We start from the raw sequence: 9,097 nt of genomic DNA on the forward strand, positions 1-9,097 counted from the left end.
TTAAATCATGTTTAACTATACCGTAATATATGCATACATATTACCAAGAAAAATGTGTGGCATTTCTCTCTGCAACTATAATGTATCACAATTTTAGTCACACTTTAATAAACAGTTGTTCACGTGACTTACACATGGCAAATTTTCATGCACAGGTATCGGCACCCTATTTTAAGTTAGAGGGCCACACTGGCATTCCTATACTGACTGGCATCCACTTATTGCTCAACTCTGTGACATAAACTGACTATGTCTCTTAGACATTTTTTTCTTGACATCTGTCCAAATCGATTACCAGAACTGAAATATTAAATTCTGTCAGATTTTATGATTGCACAAGACAAAAACATCATCCTCTGAGAATTTGAAGACATTCATTTTGCTCCAACAGCTGTTCAACCCTTCATCCATGTCAGCTACATGTGGTTTATGTTTGCAAACATAATGCAGATGGTAGTGCCATAGGCATATATATTACAATTGCACAATTAGAGAAAAGCTGCAATGACATATGTATAAATAATAGACCTTTACTTGAATATACTGGAAACAATCTAAATATTTTAGGGCTAAGTGCATTTATTTATTTAATTAGTGTTAGACCTGATAAATAATACTAAGTTAAAACAACTATTAGTTATTTAAGTACTTTTTTGTCATTATAGAATTATTGCCTTTAAAAATTTAAATCATTTAATTATAATATTATCTTAAAATATGTTGCATCAAATGTGCAAATATGATGAAGGAAAACTTTATAACATTGTATGTTGTTTTAAAAGGGAATAGTTTCTAAGTAATTCCTTATCATAAGAGATTTATTATTAATAAAATTGAAAACTTTAAATTTCCTATTTTCAGAGTAACTTCAATAAATCTAGGGAACATATGGTTTTCAAAAATAATGTAGTGAGAGATTAAAGAATTAAAGAGAGGTAAGACACACTTTACCGGATGATAAAATACAATTATTCATTGCATAAACCCCTCATTAAATACACTGAACAAAGGTCATTTGCTTATAAAAAAGTGCTGGGTATTAATGTAAGTAAAAACCATATCCCTTAATTTTCAAGGATTTTATGATTAGAGAGTTCAGGACTCTGTAGAAACAAACTTATAAACAGAAAGTTGTACTAGATAATTCAGTACACAAACATGCTGTTACAGGACTGTAACCTCAGGCAGGCCAGGTGTGAAGTGTTAAGCCCTAGACCTGGGGTTAGCCCCCCGCAGAGAAAAAAACTGATCCGCACAGAACTAATGAAAAGTAAATGTGAATCCTGCATGCTGGTGAGGACCAAGCCTGCCAAGAGCCCAGGCTGTACATTTCCATCTCACACTGGAAAGGATATAAGAAGCCAGAGTCTGTACCCTCAAATCTTCCCATGCTCTGTTATGATGTCTACTTATGCATAAAATTAAAATAAAGATGGTCCCATTTCCTTTTCCATTTCTACTATAATAAATGTTCTCCTACTCCATACCTAAAAGAAGCACCTATTTAGAAGCTGGCTTTACTCCAGGTCAAAAGTCCTTTGGTGCCAGGAACTGCTCTTCTGTTTTGGTTTTAGGAGTTTTGTGATTACACTGGGTACATCTAGGTTAATCTCTTTTAATTCATAGGTTCCACACAGTGAGCATCTTTAGTGGCCTTTAATCCACCTTCCATACATACATATTATTCCTCAAGAATGAAAAAATCTATAATAATAAAGGTAAGTGTACCATTAGTTGAAAGAGTGGAAGTCTTTAGCTTTTAAAAACTTGCCTGTTTTGTTTACGATAAGACTTGTCATATGGTTTTAGGAAAATTACAAAAACAGAATATTTGCTATCCTCATATTGATGAGAGTAGTAAATTTGGTTTAAGAAAGGTGACGAAAATTAATAGGGAGATAATTCTTGGGATTCTGGGAGTCATGTAAAAAGGAGATGTTGATTGAATTTTGGTGTGCAGCATGGGAGATAAGGGAATACTTTTATTGAAGCTATGATTTGCAGAATTTGCTTTCTTTTAAAATTATAAACCTCAAACTTTCACTGAGACTGCTAATAGTCCCATCTTTATTTTCTGTAACAGGGTAGGACATGGTAAATGGTCTAGAGCCAAGATAGAAAGGGGAAGTAAACCCTACCTCATCCTCTCACAGAGCTGCCCTGACACTGGTCCACTCTGCTTTGGGAGAAAGACAGATGATTGAAATCAAGTTGCATGGTGAGACTTTTTTTTAATCTGGATTAGACTCTGAATAATTGAATGTGACTGCTGAAAATTTATGGAAATTTCACAGGATGTAATTAAGGGATAGGAAAGAGAGATTCAATATGCCATTAAAAAAATAATTAGGACTATACACTGCAAATAATTGATTGGGTAGATGGAGGTGAGAGCAGCCTGGAGAGAACTGGTGATTTATCAGCCATAGGAAAGATGGAATAAAAAGTGCAGTTTTGTACAGAAGATGTTGTGAAAACCAAGTGTGAGAACGCAGTGCTCATGTTCTGGTTTCTTAATAGCCAGAACAAGTATGTATAGGTGTGTGTAGAGAGAAGAAGGAAGGCAGGAGGGTGGAAAGGAGCAGGGTACAGAGCCTAGGGACAGGCACAGACACAGAGAGAGTATTTATCTATCAAGGTCAGAAATCAGCCTAAACAAAATGTCACCAATGCCGAGCATCAGAACAGGAGATAAAGTACTAAATTTAACTTATGTAAACAATTGTGCACTGTTTGTCCTTTTTCGTAGGGTTCTGTGCTAAAAAGGAAACGTGATTCAATTTTTTATGTGATATCTATTCCTCTCAGGAATTTAAAACCTAGTATGTTTGAAACTATGTCATCTTCTCTTTAGATAGCCACAGTCATGGCAGCTCAGGGCATCGGCAGTGAGGTGCCACCCTGAGCCCCTCTCCAACCCACAGGTGGCAAAGACCTGGGTGTACAGGCTTTGGGAAATAACAGATCCTCACTTTGTCTCTGATCATAGCACTGACCTCAGTTAGGTTCTGTGACACCTCTAAGGCTCAATTTCCAGAGGTTGCATAAACATGAAAGCAGTATGATAAAGGACAGTCTCTGTATGCTGTGGTCACTCATTGTAGGTGCCTAGGTCAGCAGCCTCTGTGATGGTAGCGGACCATCAGTCTCCTGAACGTCAGGCTCTTGTGCAGTCCCTTCTACTTAGGATGGACCGGCAGGCTCACTTCTATAGAGTATAGCATGTCAGAAATCCTGAGGTCTCATCTGCTTAATGATTCTATTGTTATGGTTTAGATCTAGAACATCCCATGAAAAGGTTCGTGTCTTCAGATGTGGGGATTTTGGAACGTGATTGGACCATGAAGGCTTTGTATTTATCGGTGGATTAATCTACTGATGAATCTACAGCTACACGTGTTACTAGGATATATGGCCTTGTCAGGGGAGGCAGGTCACAATAGATGACACTGTAGGTGTGACCTGGAAGGGGAAACCTCTATCCCTGGTCCCCACTCTGCTTCCCACTCTTCTCCTAGCTGCCATGAGATGAGCAGTTTCTCTCCCAGAACCTTCAAACATGCCCTCCTATCTTCAGCCAATAATGCACTATAGACTGAATCCTCTAAACATCATTTGCCAAAATAAATCTCTTCTCCATTAAGCTGTAGATGCCTGATAGTCTACCCCAGTGATGAGAAAGTAACTAAGAAAGATATCAAAAGGATGTGGGTTTTCCTTCAGACCTTCTCCACCCTTCCTCATACTGCCTGAGACACTTTGCCCACCTGCCATGATGAGAGCAGCCCTCTGCAGAGGTCAAATGGGAGGGAACCCACAGCTCCAGCCAAGAGCTAGAGAGGAGTTGAGGCTGTCAGAAGCCACTTACGAGCTTGCAAGGGATCTGTCAGACCTAGAAAGCCCTGAGATCACTAGAGCCCCACTGACAACTCGTATGGAGTCTCATGAAATATCTTGACTCAGAGTGCCTCGCTAAACAGAGTCTTTGACAAAGGACATTACTAAATAATAATGGTCACTTATTTTGGCTGTTGCGCCCAGCGAGAAAGAACCAACCAGAGACCGATATTAAATCCACACAGGAGTGTATTACTGGCCGGGACCCCAGCGGACCATCGGACTCCAGCCTCGACTGGGGGAGACAAACATGTTTTATACACCTTTGAGGCCAACAGTTCCTAGGCCCCCCTATGGGATAGAACTAGCAAAGAAGCAAAAGGTACAGAAGCGAATGTCCTGTTGTTAGAACATTTGTGAAAAAATAGTTGATTAATTGTTGCTTCTAAGAGACTCTAAGGGGAGGAGGTTTCTAAGCTTCCTCCTTCTGAGCTCATCTAAAGGGCAGGCAGGTGGGTCAAGCAGCAATGTGGAGTCTGTCTCGCTCACTAGGGTCCTTCATTGGTCATATTTTAGGATCATTTATTTCATGGCAGTAAATATCAATATGATGCCTGAGTTTAAAGGGGATTACATTCCATAAAATATATATTGCAAATGTGATTATATGGGTTGATTTTTGCTTATAGACAGCATTATAAACAAAAGCCAGATTGTTGGACAACCTTGAAAATAGGATCATTCTCATGAAAAGATGACAAAAGTGTTTTATATAAAATTTCTGTTTATTTCATAACACCAAATCTGAAGAGTGCTTCATAGGTCAGAGGGAAATTGTAAAGCCCTCAGATCTCTTACACAGCCATGACATCTTTTCATCCCTTCCTCAGGCATTGTAGTATATTGACATATGGCATTTTCTCCAGCTTCTTATTAATAAAGTCTGACGGATGTCTTCCAAATAAGTTCAAATGCTGATCTTACTGAAGTTCTTTTTTCAATGAAAGCTTATAATTTCAGACTTTTAAAAGATTCCATTCTCTTCTTTGTTTCATACAAATAACAGATAAAATATCTTATTGATGATAAAAATTAAAGTTGTTTTATCAAATGACTATTTTTCAATATATAAGTATGTTGTCAGAGTTGACAACAATTTTATTTATTTCTAAATTCAAATTACCATTGACATTTGCAGCTGGCACATCTGAAAGTAAGTCCAGTGCTCTCCAAGTTCGGACCTTCGCAACATGAGTATCCTTGAGTATAAGATCTCTGATTTGCTTTTAATCAATAAAATGTGGCAAAGGTGACAGGCTACAATTTCCATGGTTATCTTGTTAAATAATGCTTGTCTTAAAAGATTTCATTGCTGGTTTAATGTTGGATAATCCCATGGCTCCAGGAACTACAAGTGGCCTCTAGGAACTAAGGTGGCTTCTAACTGACTGTTGGGAAAAGCCGGAGCCTGCAGTGACAGACTGAAATGAGGTGAGTTCTACCAACAATATGGGGAATCTGAAGCACACTGCTCCAGAGTGGGATCTCTAAAAGAATAGCAGCAGCCTGGAAACGCCCAAGTGTAGCTGAGTGAGGCTGTGAACATAGGCACCACTGAAGCTGGAGATTGGTCTCCTGGCCACTGAAAATGGAAACAATATATGTGTGTTGGTTGAACATCGGCTTGTGGTCATGGTTTTTTTGGTAGCAGTAAGAAACTAAATAGGCAAATGAACCTTGAAAAACCTTTCTGCTTAGCATCCATTATCATTTCACAACAATTTTGTCAAAGTAAACAATAGTTTTTGCATGTTTTTTTTTAAATCTAGCTGTCATATTTTTTAAAGCATTAATTTAAAAAAATAAGTGTTGTATCAGCCATTCTTCTGAAATAATACCTAATACCACCCACAACCTGAAGGAAGAAAAGATGAATTTCCTCACACTAACAATCCATGGTCAGCTGCCTCCAAGGCAGAGATAACATGGCAAAAGGATGAGACACAGCAAAGCTGCTCAGAGCAGAGGTAAAGAACCAGAGAAGAATAGGTCTAAGATCATTTATAATATACAAGGCCATGGCTCCATGACCCACCCAAGCACACATACAAGCAAGCTTTATTAAACTGCTAGATGTTTCTTAATCCAATTAATTTACATATCAGGATTACTGATCACAAGTATTATGGATATTAATATAGTAATAATATTTTTTCAATTACTCTGCACATGAGGCTTCAGAGCAATGTATTATCTATTGTAATTATGTATTTCTCTGTATGTCTGTTTTTTGTAGTTATCATCTATCTCTATCATGGCTGTATTTCTATTTCTATATCTTGTCTATCATCTCTATCAATCATAACTAACTATTCAATCATATTTATTTATATATCCATCTCTAGTTTATCCATTTATCTGTCTATATAATTACCTATGACTTATCAATAGGCTTTCTGGTAAATAGTTTGAGAATTTCCAAGACCTGTAATCATCCATCTGGAGACTCAAGGGAACTCAGCATATAAGTTACAGTTTAAGTGCATGAGAAGATCCATGTTCAGCCTGATCCCCAATGTTCTTTCTTTGTCAATCTTTCTGTTCTATTTCAGTCTGATTGGTTAAGGGTCATTCACATTCGGAAAGGTGATATAATGTATTCAAATGTTAATTTCATACAAAAGCACATTCATGGATACATCAAAAATAGTGTTTAATAAGTACCTAAAGCCTCTATGACCTGGTCAACTGGACACATAAAATTTACCATCACATCATCTACACCAATGGAGCACACTAGTGAGATAGTATACTTCTCTTTCTATCTAAGAATAGTGATTCTTTTATTTTACCAAATATTTGTATTTAGTAAACCAGAGTAGGACTCAGTAAACCAGAGTAGGATTTAAGAAATTTAGTTTCAAGGTCACATATTTGTTTCTGTATTTTCAGTAACAACAAACAGATTTTGTAAACAAATACTTCAACTTCTTACTTGTTCTATTTTTGCTGGATTTGAGATTTGCTCAGCCCTATTTTTGTTTGTTTGAGACAGGGTCTTGTTATGTAGTTGAGCCTGGCCTTGAACTCACTATGTAGCTCAAGCTGACCTCAAACATACTATGACCCTCTTGCCTCAGCCTTGTCAGTGCTGAGATTAGAGGCATGTGCCACCACACTGGGGTTTCAGCCCTTTTTATTTATTTTTTGAATATTGAGAAAGACTTTTGCTACATTTCTACATTTCCCAGGCTGAACATGAACTCTCAGTCATCCTACCTCAACCACCCAGAGTTCTGGGATTAAGATGTGTGCCCACCACACCTGGCTAAATTCTTACCTTCTTATTCCACCCCTAACCACTTGCATTATGATTGTGAGCTGTTATTTTTTGGATATTTACTCTATTCCAGTAGAATAGAAGGGCTATACACTTTTTAATCCTCAGAATAATTTCATGAAAATTAGTCTTTCATTTCCACTTAGAGGATGAAGACACAAAATTGGAGTTAGTAGGTGAGTTGTCTAACTATTAAATGAAAGCATAAGAATTTTAGTCCATTTCCCTCCATTCTGAATTTTATAAAACACTTCTCTTTATAATTTGAATTTATAGTATTTTTATAACTAACATATATTAATGCTAAGTAGATACTATCTGGGTGTAGTGGCATACACCTATAATCTCAGCTATTTGGAAGGCTGAGGCAGAAGGATTACAAGTTTGATGATACTCTGGGAAAAAGAGCAAGACTTAATCTCAAAAAAATATATTAAAAAGGCTGAGGATGTAGTTTAGTGTTTTCTGGACAATCAAACAATCAACCAATGGATCAGTATTAATGTTTTTCCTTAAATTTACTCCTTAATGATATAAAGAGCTCCATTTTCTAATGGATCAAGCAAAGGCTATCTCAGAACATAAGCATAAATAAAACAAAAATCCTTGCACGTTTATTAGAAATAATCTCCCCACTAACACATTTCTCTTAGTTGACTGGTAAACTAATTTTTACATGCTTTGATTTTAATGGTGTTAAGCTGCAGCATTCAGTATCCCTTTCTAATGTCTTTCAATCTGCATTTTCTCACTACAAGTAATTTTATTCTCAAAATGCATACCAAAAAAGAAGGGATTTATAAGATAAAGATGCATTTGTTCTGGATTTGTATATTAATTTCAAGCAATCATAATGTTTCTCATTAGTGACATAAATACTAGTAGAGCTTCTCTTTAAAATTTTGTTGTTGTTGTTGTTCTTGTTAAATTCTTTTATTGCTATATTTTAGGTATACAACACAATTACATTTCTCATTGGGAATTGTACCTTTAAATAATGCATCTTGGTTCTTATTTTTTCCCCATTCCTAGCCCTCCCTTCACCCCCTCCACCCTCCCCTATTTACAAAGACTTTATTTCCATTTTTTCCATTTCTCATCATTTTTTCCTTTCCCTTCTCTCCTTTCCCCTGCCTCTCCACTACCCTTACCCCTTTGGACCTTTACTTCCTGTTTTGTATTATCGATTATTCATTCTAATCATTGGTACATTTTAGGTATACAATATAATGACATTCATCATTGGAAATTTGCACCTTTACATAGTCTCTCTTGGTTCTTATTTTTCACCCTTGCCCAGCCCTCCCTTCAACCCCTCCATTCCTTCCTATTTACAAAGATTTTGTTCCTATTTTCCCATTGTCTCATATTAATCCCATTCTCTTCTATTCTTTCCCCTATCCCTCCCACTTCCTTCCCCTTTGCCCCTTTTCCTCAAAGAACTAGGACTGGAAATCCCATTTGACCCCGCTATTCCACTTCTGGGGATCTTCCCCAAAGAATTAAAAGAATCATACCACAGTGATATATGTGCACCCACTTTCATAGCAGCACAGTTTGTGATAGCTAAAACTTGGAAACAGCCCAAATGCCCATCAATTGGAGACTGGATAAAGAAAATAAGTTTTTTTTTTTATAAAATAGAGTACTACTCAGCCATAAAAAATGAGAAATTAGAGATATTTATAGCTAAGTGGATGCACATTGAGGCTATACTCTTAAGTGAAATAAATAGAACACACATGTATAAATACCGAATAGTTTCTCTGGTGTGAGAAACTGAAAGTGTAAATAAGGACTAAAATGTATAATAGGTAATGTGAAATAAAATTGTTTTTAATCACTCAAATCTACAACACTAATTTAACATAAATTATTTTTGATAATGTCACTGAATTTCCAAGAGCCCTATTTTATAAT

The sequence above is a fragment of the Heterocephalus glaber genome, unplaced genomic scaffold, assembly GCF_053883595.1.
Source record: "Heterocephalus glaber isolate CG9 unplaced genomic scaffold, H.glaber_assembly_v1.0 deba00000281, whole genome shotgun sequence".
Classification (NCBI taxonomy): Eukaryota; Metazoa; Chordata; class Mammalia; order Rodentia; family Bathyergidae; genus Heterocephalus; species Heterocephalus glaber.